Source organism: Chaetodon auriga, chromosome 6 (genome assembly GCF_051107435.1).
Source record: "Chaetodon auriga isolate fChaAug3 chromosome 6, fChaAug3.hap1, whole genome shotgun sequence".
Taxonomy (NCBI): domain Eukaryota; kingdom Metazoa; phylum Chordata; class Actinopteri; order Chaetodontiformes; family Chaetodontidae; genus Chaetodon; species Chaetodon auriga.
This window is the reverse complement of record NC_135079.1, coordinates 11,903,138-11,917,682: the sequence shown is the minus strand read 5'-3', so window position 1 is coordinate 11,917,682 and position 14,545 is coordinate 11,903,138.

The following is a 14,545-nucleotide window of genomic DNA, read 5'->3' as shown; positions in this document are numbered from 1 at the left end:
CATTGGGCACTGCTTGTCCCCAAATGCACCGAACAAGACGAGTTACTTGGAAGTTTCACCTCAGGTTCCATCCATGCATTCAGATGATGTATCTCGACGGACGACACGGCCGTGCACTGCAGATGTCTTTACGTGGAATACACGGCAATGAAAATACTGATATTTTAGCGGGTGGGTGGGTGTTGTGGGGGGTGGATGAGTCTGCAGCATCCTGCCCGAGCTTGTACACCGAGATCTTTTGTAGCATTTGTTTTAAAAGGATAATGTTGGTTAAGCTTGGGACTGTTTGTTTGGTATTATGCTGCTGATTAGTCGATTAATCGCCCTAAAATAGTTTAAATACACTGGCACGAGGCCCAACTGATGTCCGCAACTTCTATTTATTCAGTTTGCAAAGATGTAAAACAAAGAAGAGTAACAATGGAGAAGCTGAAACCAGAAGCTGCGACCCACTAAGTGATGAATCGACTGATTGTTTCGGTCCAACTATGGGGGAAAATGAAATATATGTAAGCAAATTTGGTTTCTAAAGATATTAGCTGATGGGAAATTAGTGCTGAAGTATTAAATTAGAGCAACTTCCCCTTAATACACTGAATGTGCAACAGTAGGGGTCATTACAGTGGAGAAAACGTGATGCAGTGCAACATAGGCTGCTCTATACATGCTAGAAAATTTGTTGGCCTCTATTTCCCTTTAAATGGTTCAATAGTTAATACTTCTCTTTTTATTACAGAGTCATAGTAGTTGCACAAAGTAGTTAAAAAGTCTTTACACCCATTCCCCTCAGAGTCCACCCCTGTGATGAGGGCAATCTCAATAAAAGCCTTTATGCCAACTGTCTTCTCCACTTACATATAATCCAGCCACAAATGAGGAAGTAGTAAAGAAAAAGCGCACAAGTCAGAAAACAACTTTTCTCAGTCAAGTGAGTTGTCTGCTTTGCAAAATGGGCTGCAGCTCATCATCAACAGGACGTCCCTGATACTTTGAATATTATCGTGTCACCTTCTTGGAGCGAGCGGCACACTCTGGGGCCTCTGGCCAACGAGACAGCGCGCCAGCAGAGCGCTCGAACGCTGCAAACTGCCAAATTATTGGCTTCGCCTGCTGAGATTCCACACAGGAAAAATAATTCTTCTTCACAGCCTCTCAAAGGCTTTTAATTACATTCTAGTCAAAGACGGGATGGTGGTGTAAACACGACTACTGTGATAACTGATACACTTGTTCACATTCTTTTCCAGCTTGTCCGTTAAACCTACTTTTTAGAGACCAGAATGCACTGCTTTGTTTTGTAATGCACAATTATCTTGACTGTATAAATGCATATATGAAGACAGAAGCAGAACAGTTACATCATGTTTGCACTCTGGCCCTGATGATCCCAAAAAGGCATTCAGGAGTTGGTATATGTTGTGATTATGACCCATTTTCAAGTGAAATATTCTCAATGTAACATCAACAGTTTGCACATATTTTAGAGGATGGTAGCTTCCTTTCAGCAAACTTGCAATTTACCTCAAAACCCTGCTCAGAGCGACTCCGTGATCTCTGCCAATTGAAAACCAGCCAGCCACCACAGGCAGTGTCTTCTTCAATTTATCCTCCGGCAAGAGACAAGTGACACCATTGTGAGGAGGACAGAGTCAAAGCTGTGCCATATGAAGGTTTTGTCATTATTAGGCAACCATTTATTTCGTGGTGCTAGTTTTACAGCCAGTCGGTAGAAACCTGTTTCCAGACACCTGGAATCAAATCCATAAAACATCAACAATTCATTAGTTTTCAATTTCAAAATTTTCAGGCAGAGGCCAGCCTGGTGTGGGAAATAGCATGTCACCCGTCCTGACAGACAACAAACCAGCTGATGCTATTGATTAGCAGCAAGGTCACGCTTGAATGTTGCTGTTAACCCCATGCAGCCAAATTAACCCCACAGTTTTATATCAAAGAAGATTTCAGGATGCATTTGTCTCAGATTAGGAACACAAGAAAGTCTTATTTTGGCCTTAATGTTCTCTGATCATTTTTACAGCTTTTCATCTCTTATTTATCCATTTCGAAGCCCAATTAAGAGTCTATTTAGACACATTTATGAAGAATAAGAATAAACTTGCACTCTGCTGATACAGGATAAGACCTGCCTTCCTGCAGCAGCTTATGCTCTCCTGTGAGTATGAATGCACACTTTCAGCACTGTGCACAAAAGCCCACACTAGAAAGTTCCCAGTATTCAGTGTGAGCAAGGCAATGTGGCATTCAGAAGGCCATCTGGCTGTATTATTTTACATATTCTTTCACCACAAAAACGTGGTGTTCTTGTGTTTCATGTGGTGCTTTGGCGATCTTTTCTAACGAGAGCATGACAAGAGGGCATAGTTCCTCTTTCACAGGGTTATTTCCCAGAGCTGTGTAGAAACTGCAAGTGTTTATCAACTCCCACTGGGTGTCAAGCAGTAGAAGACCAAAAGAGACAGTGAGGAAATCAGCTGCAGCTTATACAGCTGAACTTCTCCAAAGGTAATAAGCAGCTGTAGAAGTGATCATTAAAAAAAAAAAAAAAATCTCACTCGGAGGGAAACGGTGAAACGTCTCTCTCTCTCTGTAGCTGCAGCAATGTGATGATTCAAGAGACCTTTTGTACGTTCCCAAATCCCAGCACCAACCCCCAGTGTCCAAACAGCACACTGTCTGGCACTGACATAAAGTTCTCAGGCAGGAACAGCATTTTGATTGGCCTCTTCACTTCTGTTTGTAATGGGAGAGATCCTCTTTAAGCACAGGACAGCCTGACCACTATAACAATCAGGCTGGGCTGTCATGTCAAGGCCAGGCTCTCAAGGCCGATAAAAAAAACAAAACAAAGAACTATAAAAGCATGAAACACCACAAGTGGATTTAGATTGTTGGCAGAGTTTTCTCTTCTCCGCAACGAGCGGTGATGTTCACTGGAGGGTGCTGACCTCTGGCTTATGACCTGAATTTGATCCCCACGTTTGGGTTGAACACTGAGTCAGACACCAAGCTGTCGTTGACTCTAGGCAGACTGTTGTTTTTCTCAATGTTACCCTAACGAATAGACCTGCATACCTGCTGCCAGGACTTGACTTTCTTTCTTATTCAAAACAAAATCCTTGTTTAAGTTGAGCAAAAGTAAAGACAAACAAACATAACAATAAAACCCAACCCAAAAATATTTTGTCTGTGTTTTTGCAAGACTGCAGGCATGCTAGCAGCTCTGTGCTAACATTAGCATGCTATCATGCTCGCAATGACAATGCTAACATGCTCCAATAAAATGTTTACCACGTTTTCATCTTAATTTCACGTCTTAGCACAAGAGTTACTAATTAGTGCTGAACATGTAAAAGTACACCTGAGTTTACTATGTTTTGCAGGTATTTTGGGTATTTGGTCAAATGAGCTATGTGAAATGTCCATCATCATCTCAGTTTAGCCTTTTAGCATGCAAATATTTGTTTATCAGTAACAAAGACAAAGCAGGCGTTTTAAAGTCATGTCATTAGTTCTGCAGGTGTTTCATCAGAGTCGGCCTGATCGTGGCTCTAGCTTCTGAAATGGGACGTATTTCCAAGTGAAACAGGATAGGCAGGTGGAAAGAATTTGATCTGAACATTCAAAAGTGGGGCATGTCATAACAAACATGCGTCATGTTCATGAGCAGGCAGACATACCCCTTGTCCATCCCGCGGAACAAGGTTTGAGGAGATAAACGCCTGAAGACACACCTATGTATCATACTAGTTGCTAGCGAGTTTGAATAGAAGATTGATGGATGGGTAGATGTTATGATATTACTGGCTGGTTCAAGCTTCAGTAAGCACACGCCATAGGAAGAAAACATTGGATTTTGATTTAATAAGACAACGAATTACATTTTAATTTATCAAAAAGGTGCACAACACGACCGGGGATGTGCTCTAAAAGGCATTATCACAGCTAGCATGGCTAAAACTGTCTTATGCTGTCTTCCTGTCAAATGCAACTTCACTCAGAAACTCAGGTCATTTATTGACTAAGAACTTCCTTCTGGGCTACCTTTAATCTAGGACATTCCATCTCATCAAACTTCACTGGAACTAAAGGAAACCAGCTCTTATCAGAACAGAACAAGTAATAAAGCACTTACGGGTATTTTAGTGCAGAGCCAGTCTTTCTGGAAAGGTCATGTATCTTATCTGTTATTGAATTTATGAGGATAGTACAAAATGACGTGTGGTTTCATGTAAATCGGAGTGAGTGGCAAGAACTGACACCGAATATAGGGTGCTATAGTGTGGTTTCTTATGAATAACCTACAATGCTGTCTGTCTTTTTTGTTGTTGTTCAGCAAAGCTTACTCATCCTAAGTCATGCAACAGTTGGGCCCCATGACTAATGATGACAAAACAGGCTGTAATTTCACCTGTACAAAAGAACCAAGGATTAGTCAGAGAGAAGACGTTGTACAGGTGTTAAAGAGGATACATGCTCACGGAAGTCAACAGTGAACACCCACGTTCTGAGCTTCTCTGTAACAATGTGCCTCACACGTGCTGCCGTTTCACTAGGCCACGGGTGAAATATTGTTCTTTGTTGCTTTGGCTGAGGAGGGAAAAGAACATCAGATCAGGTACAGCAGGAATGAACGCACCAATCACGTGAGGTCAAATGAGTCAGTCAGGCGTAGCCGAGACGAGTAAACAAGTCCAAACTACGTGTTATGGTAAGAAAGTGTGCCCTGGCTGCTGTCAAGCAGGATATACTTGTTACAGTTTTACAGAGTCTTTATCACCGAGACTCTCCTGTCACAACATTTCCTGTGCATACGTGAGACTTAACAAAGTGAAAGCCAAATAATTACCTGACATGAGATCACGTGTCCCTGCTATTCTTAAAGATCATCCAGTGTTGTTTAGTCAAGAGTCTTTATTTACTTATTTTGTCATAAAAGTCGTTGTTTTGCACATTTGGCTTTATTTGGGCTTTGTCCAAAAAGGACAGGCTGTTCTTTTTTAGTTAAGTGATACCATCTCTCGCAGAAAAGATCTACCACATGATGCCTTGGACATGAACTTTCCCATTTTAATTTGGTTCGTCTCAGCCAAATAATGCTGTTTTCTGATCACTTCATTCTTTAGTTTTTTATTTTGTAAAGTTCACCAGGGATATGCTGAGTGGAGGAAAACTTTGACATTTGGGGAACTACACTTTTTGCAATTGTTCCTGTGAGTTAGATGAGAAGATCCACACAGTTCTTATGTCTGTGTGGTAATATAAGGCTACAGCCAGCAACCAATTAGCCTATCATAGCATCAAGACTGAATGTTGTTTGTTTAATCTGTGGAAACCTGATAATTCATGGTTTAACTGGAAGTCATGTGACTATTTCTTGACTGGGCATGACCAGAAATTGCAGTGCCTGACTAAGAAATAGTCCAACACACAATCCCACGTGAAATCACACTTGTATTATGCAGTTTTTGTACAGATAACACAAACAATATGTAATGTATTAACTTGTGCTTTTAGGTGGATTCTGCTTCCTTTGAACAGAGCCAGGCTAGCTGTTTCCCCCTAATTCAAGTCAAGTTATGCTAAGCTAAGCTGACTGTCTCCTGGCTGTATGCTTATTTAGATGCATGAATCATATGTAAGGAAAAGTCTATGTGCAATGAGACAGCAGTGGCTGGCATATATACGTATGTGCAGTTAAAATAGCATGCAGATTAACCCACAAGCAGTGCAGGACCTCTTGTATACACTGCGTCATGCAGGTGTCTTTCTTCAGCATATACTGGTAGGTTGAAATGAGAAAGAAGACAAGGAAGCATTGTACAGTCTGATGGTACTAAAGAGCATGCAAAGGTGCTCCATGAGGCACCTTACCGGAAAGGGGGTGGAGATTGAAAGGGGGGCTCACTACATCAGTTCACAGAAGGGTGGGAGGTGTTGTTTAAGATGGAATTCAATTTGACCGTCATTCCTCCCTCTGCCTGTGCCTCCAGGCTGTCCATGTTCAGCTACACAACAGAGGCAGCCTTTTTCACCAGTATGTTAATCCTGCCTGCCTCCCCCGCCTTGGTGCTGCCTCCTCGGCACACCACCACAGAACAGAGTGCTGCCCAACACTCATTGATAGAACATGTTGAATTGTGTGTTGCATAACTTGAAAGAACAGCAGCCTCCTCAAGACAACCACTCTATCCGATGACGTGAAAGTGATGATTGCCATGCATGTAGAGCTGATTTCAGAATCACAAGATAAAACCTGACGTCACTCACTTGACCCTCGGCTGACGCTGAGCCATGATTCTGTACCACCATCATTGTTCCTTCACATCACAGCGTGGCGGCTTTGTCCTGCTCCACACAATACAGCTCAAAAGAGCAAAGTGAAGCGGACACAGTTTTGTTTTCGCACCCTTTTGCTGGCCAGTAGTGGCCCCATTCAGAATGCATTGATCAGTGCAGTGGCCGGGGAGGGATGTGCCTCGCAGGCACTGGTGAGGGGACCTGACTATGAAATACACCATTCAGCCGGGTGGTGAGTCCGCAGGCGCTGCATTAACTCTCCGTGCTGATGCTAAAGAGCTGAAGGTCTCTTTTCTAAGGCCATTCAACAGAAGCACTTAAATGGCAGGTCATTGACGAGGAACAAACCTGGACCCTGCTTGAGTCTGTGTGAGACTGCAGAGCGCTGCAACAACACACTGAAAATAGATTTTCTCATATCTATATCAACTTACAGTGGCAGCTGATGATTATTTTCTAGAGTAATTGTTTAATTTAGCGAGATATGCCCATTATCGCTTCCCAGAGCTCAAGCTAATGTTCAAAACTCATACATATTCAGCATACATCGATATAAAACGGAGAAAAGCAGCAAATCTTCAGAGTGGAGAAGCTGGAACCTGTCAAAAGGGCTGCTTCATTTTTCTACTGAAAAATGACTGAAACAGTAAATCAATTATAGTTGCCAATTAATTTACCTTGAGCCATTCATTGATCAAACCGTTAATTGTTAAAGCTCCATAAACAATGCCTTTGACGTTTAGTGTGATAGTAAAATGGTTTATGTGCACATATCAGTCAAATCCATACGGACAGTCTGTCCTCCTTAACTGTTTGCATCACATAAGAAAATATAAAAACTACTACAGCCGTGCAAAACGTCTTTCTTCATCAACTTCAGTCAAAAAGCTGCTTGGTCTTATAGGTCTTCTGGGAAAACGCTTTACTATGAGTCTGCCTGTACTTAAAGCCAGACTGCAATTACTGGGTGACATAAATAAACACGACTTTTTGTGTATGATTTGTCCTCACTCCAACTTTCAAGCCGCGTTTTTTCAGACTTGAAGATTTCCTAGTGTTTGAGGCAGTTCCTGGCATTTCCCCAGCTGTTCCTTTTACGTTGCTAGATTTCGATTTCCACTGCATTAATGAACAAACTCGCTCGCAGTTGCGCACGGTTCAGACGCATGACCATCGGCGTGTAATTTGGAGAGAGCAGATCGTGTGCGCTGCAGAGTTCTCTGCGGTGAGTTCAAAGCGAAAATAGCGAGGTTGAATTTCAAAACATATGATTTCCAAAGAGGCACTGTTACATCACATGACTGTTTTCACCGCTTCGACCAGAGTGCGCTCTGAAGTCACCGGGTTCACGACTGGGCGAGGCTCCACACAGACTGGAGCAGCGCACGCATGAACCAAGCTGGCCGCGGGGATGCGCCCCGGCGCGAGGAGGGGGTACGACACGAAATGTGAGAAGTTGCAGCGTCTCCCTTAAAACTTGTCGGCGCGCGTCGTTTTCGCCGCCACAACGCGTTTGCAAGGGACGCAGGTTGTTTATCCTCGAATGACCCCAATGCTGAAGCGAGAACATCCCGTTCCTGGGATATTAATAGCTCCCCTTGCGTCACCAAACTGTGGCGGACCGCTTTGCTAGACACGCAACGGAGCCACAAACTGTGCCAGCAACACATTTTCCTCCAAAGCAAACATGGTTATAAAACAGGTACTCATCATTCTCCACCAGCTGTCTGCGGGTGTTACAGCCAATGTGATTACCACTTGTAAGTGTTACGCACGTTGTTATTAAGGTGATGAGAGCTGAGACTCGATGACAATACCTCAGCCGGTGCACATTTGGGGAGTTCAGTGTCAAACTGAAGGACGGTTTATTTGCATTCATGCATAAGCAGAATATGAGCCAGTCTTTCAGAAAAGAAATGCTGCAAGAGACGTCTACAGTGCTGTTTTCCAGCCTGACAACCCAACACAGCTCTGCACCAGGAGGAGGGCCAGTGTTGTTGATGAGCTGAAAGCATAGCCTACAATGTACAATGTGCCATATGTTAACTCAGTCCCTTCCCCCAATCCTGGGGCCAAGTGAGGCTGGAGCTACAGAGCCTGGCCTGCATAGCTCCAGAGGGAGGGAGGGAGGGGAGAGAGAGGTGGGAGGAGAGTTTCTGTTGCTATGTTCTCTGGGAGTCTCCTGTCTGGAGTATCTATGGGCAGGCTGATTTTGAGGGCTGACATGGCAATGTTGTATGTAGGTCAGCAAACAGTGTAACAACTCAGGTGGCCCCAAAAGCACGCAGAAGGAAAAGTGTTCTCATGCAAAGCCTATACTGTACTGGAAATCTTTGCATATTACTGGTGTGCAAAAAAAAAAAAAAAAAAGAAGCAGTGACTGGATGGCACAAATGGGTGGTGCTCGTGTTAAACCTGACGTTTTCTTTCTTTCCATACTGTGGCTGCAGCTCCTCGACACCTGCACCCCTGAGCACAAACTGAGGCGTTTGGATGATGCATGTTTTCAGATGCCAAACAAAACATCTTGTGGAATCACTTGCTTTCTCTGGAGCTTTTGACTTATCACAGAGTTGTCATGAGAGGAATGAGTTTCCTTAGTTTCCATTAAAATGCAGATGTTCAAACTTTGCATGGTGTTTTTCCACATAGACTCAGAGGTTGAGCTTGATGGTTCATTCTTGACCTCAAAAGCAAAAGCAAACTTACTCTGCTGATTGCAGTAAATAAAGTAAACTGAAGTTGGGGCAAGATTGTTTTGTCACCTGCTGTTTCTAAGGTCAAGAATCAGCTGAGTTGGAAACTTAATTGAACCTAGTTTCTCCTTTATAACTGGGATCTGCTGATTTTGTGTGACTATCATCAATCTGTTTTATGAAGTTTTAGGTGCTTCATCAAGGCACGCACTTTGCTGCAGGGTGTTTCTGTATTATGTCAGCTCTGCCTCTACCAAACCCTACTTCCTGTGAGTGTGAGGACACAGGTTGTTTTTAAGGGAAATGATGTTGATTTGCGCAGATGTCAAGACCTCAGCAGAACCATACAGACGAGAGGGCTCAAGCGACACCTCTTGCATGAGACACCCGCACATGCAGCTCAAGATGGGAGTTAGCAGAAAGGCACTTACATTCAACACTTAAAGTAACTTTGTCATCCTTATAATAGCTAATCATAATAGCTTTGGAATGATACCTGAATGCACAACGTGTGCTTGAATGATGGCTTTGTCTCAATGACCTTATTCGATAAACTGCACTTCATATCCTTGAATTTCATTTCAATTCCGTCAGACTACGTTCACATCTCTAACTGTAACACAGCTGAAGAGATTTTCTTGACAATGCGTCTCCAGAGTGAGGACAGACTGGGTAGTCTGGACTAGATTCAATGATTCAAGTGTTTAGCCTTGTTCAGCTCCAGCCTTTAAAAGATTTGTCTGCTCCTGCAGCCCCAACCGATTACTTTACTGCCGTGTGCTTAGTCTCCCACCACCATCTGTGTTTCAGATCATCCAAGGCAGTTGTAATTACAGTCACAGGCAAGAACCCATAGATAATGACAATGCTGCTATGATCAGCAGGATTAGACAGGTGCTTGTCGACTTGGGCTTTTATGGTCTGTAACACACCCCGGACAATCAATGAGGAGATGAGATCCTCGCTGACTCTTTGTCTCCTGTTCCGATGCTACACTAACGATGCAATTTCCTTTAATAAACAGGTTTTCTTTTCCATGTCACGGGTGTAGAGCTTTGTCTTGACACATAAACACAATGATTAGTGTTGCAATTTAATCATATTTGGTGATCATGGTTTGCACGTCACACACTTCATGCAGGTGGTCTGTTAACCTCACACAATCTACAAGGTTTCATTATTAAATTCAAATTATTTGCTAGATTAATGAGACCAATTTCAACAGCTGAACAGTGCGTTTCAGCGTGGGGCATCTACATAACTGGTTATTTTTCTCATTTTGATTGAAAATAAAATTCTGATTCAGTATTTATAAAAATACAGTTTTACGCAGATAATGTCCAAGTTTACTTTCCTAGTTGCATGTTCGTCTCGCGACTTCCGTCTAAAGCAAGATAGACAGCTAATGGTCATAACCATTAATTTGACATGGATCTTCAAGAGGGTGGTTCCTAATGAGTTTGGGAATCCCAAAATTTGTCTAGCACAGATGCAAATGAAAACTTCCTCCTAACGAATGCTAAATTATCTTTCCATGAACTTTCTTGTGGGTATTCTTACTCCCCAGGAGATGAAACCTACAGTCATATATTTATATTTGGTGTCCTGACCCCTCCTCTAGTGGCACTATCAAAATTTCCACTTCATAAGAAAGTATCATAAGTTCATAAGAAATATCAAAATATAAAGGCCAGTTTGCCAAAAGACATTCCTGTTCTTCAGAGGATGAACCCTGGACATTATTGATAGCTTATTATGATACTGAGCTTACTCCCATTAAGGTCAAAGGGTATACAAAACCCCCCTGACCTTGTGCCACTCTCAGGACAAATTTTGAATGTTTAGTCCATTCATTAGTAAAACTCTAAGAAGAACTAAAGTGATGGTGTGATGTTCGTGTCATCCAACTCTTTTGTAATGCTTATTAAAAAGCTTTAGACTTTCAGTTATTCTTCTTATGAGTGTTCAACTACAGCCTTAAACCACCGTCATTTGTGGCCATGTGATGAATGGTCATCTACAGCTTTTGGTTTGGTCTTATCAAAACAGCTTTTTATGAATCACACATAAAGTTTATTTCATAATTTGCTCAGATGAATAATTCATTTCCAAAATAATGATTGTGCTCTATACTTTTACGCCGATTTAGCAAGATAACCCACATCCATTTGTTCTGTTGATTCCAGGTATTTAGCATATAAATGTGTGCACTGCTTTAGATTCGTTGAGACTGGAACAGAATAGTCAGAGTTCATGGCTTTCTCATGCCAGATAATACTATGTTTTATGTATGACCCAGTCATAGAAACGTCTCTCTGGATTATACAGAGCTAGCATGCATTAACAGCAGCCTGTGGCTCAGACAAAGCACTGAAAATATTGACTGTTTTTGGCTCGTAATGTTCAGTAATCCCACTCACAGCAGCTCTTTGGCCACAGAGGTAATCAACAAGCACAGCAATGACTATTGATTCTGCTTGTTTACATCCAAATCTGACATTCATTTACATCTATTAAACTGTGGTCGTGGTTTGACACATAGACAACTGTATCATGTGGCTTCAGTTCCCGGTGAAAAAGTGTTGATCAGCAGTTCTGTACTTTTTGTCTGTCTAGTTGTCTGTTCCCGTCTGGGATCTCCAGAGTGTTACTGGAGGGCAGCTCAGATCCATCTTTGATCCGATTCGTGGCGGTCCCTTAGAATAGTCAGGAAAAGTGTGGTGGGAAATAAGGCTTTTTAAATGTGAATCCCACATCTGGTTGTTTGGTTGTTGGACGATGAGTGGATTCTGGAAGTTTACGCAGCTGAGCGCAGTACTCAACACCCCCTCCTCCAGTGAGAAAGATCTGCTTCACTGCTCCCTGGGAAAGGCTTATGTGCCCCCACCCTGCAAGCACAGACACTGCAATCACAAACATGGAGGTTTATGAAAGGATCTGGTCAAAGGAAGGAGCCACTGTTCAGTTCAGTATAACATATTGTGAAATGGAGTCAGGGGTTGGAGTAACTTCCTGCAGGTCAAGAGAGCTGCTGTTTTACAGGCCCACTGCAGCATATGGATTCCCTGTTAACCTTTGTGTGGGCCCCAGGTCAGTCTTGGAAATGATTTACACCAGCATGCACTCGTCGAGGAGCCGAATAGAGATATGTACTTGGTCAGCCATTTAGCTGCACCGAGCAGGATATTCATGGAATGCGTCTGTCCCTTGGGACGGGTTTCCAGGAACAGTTTTGCTCTGCTGGTGTGCAATGAACCAGTCCGCCAGCAGAAGCAGACAGCTGGGTGTGCACAAGTCTGCCCTGGTGTTCAACAGAGAAGTTGTTAGCCACAAGCAGACCTGTAGTCTGCCGCGCCTTCTTCCCGTCTACTTCCTTAAAATCCATTTTGTGCTGACAGCAGAGTGCAGAGGGACCACTCCTATAAACACAGAAACAAATTGAAGCATCAGTGTTACCGTAAGCTTCAGGAAGACCCGTGGCTCAACACCACTGCTTATGCAATTTTTACCCATCACCACATTCTGGCCCCTCTTGAGCCCGAGACATTGTAAACATCCTTTTCTGACATGGGTGGACTCCACTGAGACTCCACCCCCCCTGCAGGAGGGACTCCTTCTTTATCTATATAATAACACCCTACATCATTTCCACATGTACCGCTAACATTACCTGCTCCAAAAAATGGGTTTAAAGAGCAAAGTTTTGCCAGGCCATTTTTACACTTCCCAGAATCAGCTATGAGCTTTTATCTTTACATCTTCAGTACAGAGGTTAGCTTCTGCTGTCATGTGATTAGATTTTATTGTCATTGCATGCAAAATGCATCTAACCTGACTGTGCAAACAGCAGCAAAAGTGCATACATATAATCGGAAATGCACAGAATTGATATATATAGAGTGACCAAAAAACAAATGTGTAGTTTCCTTTACTTAAGTACCAGCACAACAATCAAAAAATAACATAATAATCAATTACAAATAAAAATCTTGCTTTCAAAGTCTGACTCGAGTAAAAGTAAAACAGTGTAATCAGAAAAATGTACTTAAGGTATCAAATATAAAAGCACCTGTGGCTGATATGTAATTCAATATTCCATATTAGACTGTTAATGATGCCATTAATTTATTAAGGATTTCACTGTTGTGTGTGGTCAAGGCTGAGCTAGTTTCAGCTACTTTATACACAGTTTGGCACTTAAGCACTGTCATGTTTTTTATGTAAAGTCTTAATCTGAACAGTAACTAGTAGCCATAGTTGTTACATAAATAGTGGAGTAAAAAGTGCACTTTCCTCTGAAATGTAGTGGAGTAAGAGTAAAATGGAAAATACTCAAGTAAAGTATAATCACCTCAGAATTGTAGTTAAGTATAATACTTGAGTAAATGTACTTTCCACCATTGTCAGTATGTGTAGTTAAATATGAACACAAGCAGTTAAAAACCAAATCAAACACAGTAAATACTGCTTGCAGAAATGTGGATACTTTATGGCGTAAATCCCTTTTTTAAAAAACTGATTTCATATGTCTCCCACCAGTACTGTGTATATAAAGCAGAGGCTTGTACACTTGCATTAATTTTCAATCTTATTTTATATTCTCAACAACCACATATTTGTGGTTATTCCACACCTCTTTAATATATCCTTTTGTTGGATTTATGACATACAAATCAAGTTTTGACTGTCACGCCTAATAAGTGCTTATTATGTGGGGAGCTCAAGGTGCGTCCATGGACATGCAGAGGGAACATGTCTCAACACGAGCCACTCACAACAAACCACTAAAGACCATTTCCTGCCCTTAAGTTCAGGCAGCGTGCTCAGTCTGTGGAGAGAGATGAAATGTCAGCACTACACGTCGCCTTTGTGTTGTGTTATCTCCTTCCACACATGTTATGTTGTGTTTTTTTTTAAAAATCCTTTTCTCCAACTGTGTGCATGTTATTATCAGCTGAGTGTGTTTGCCCTCCTCTGCAGCACTGAGGGACTTAACACACCTGGAGCACCAAGGTCTCAGGTGAGGGTGTAGAGTCTTATTTCCTTAGCAACCAGGAGAAACACTGGCTGAGTCAAAAACACACAACTTTTATTGTTTTGTTACTGTAGGTCACTGCAGATCACCTTGATAAAGAACAGCAACGCACACGCAAACAAAAGCAGGCGCAGATGCCTTTGTTTGGTGTTTTTCACCCGCAGGTTTCTGCAGTTCTCGTGTTCCGTACATTTAAATGTTTGGGTTTCCTTGCCAGGGGTGGTGCCTCCAACCACTTTACAGGAACAAAGAAGGGCTTCCACAACACAGTGGATGTGCACAAAGTGAAACATGTCCGCTTCCATGATCGGTGTCTCCTTCCAGAGTATCACATGTGGAAGTCGTTTAGGCCTAACCTGCTTTCCAGCTGTTGGCTTTATCCCATCTGGCTTAACTGATGACATTAGACACACAAGGCATTTACAAATTATTAGGTAAAACAACTCAAGGTAAATTGAGCTTGATGCAAAGCAGGGGTCTCAAATAAAAAGTGGAG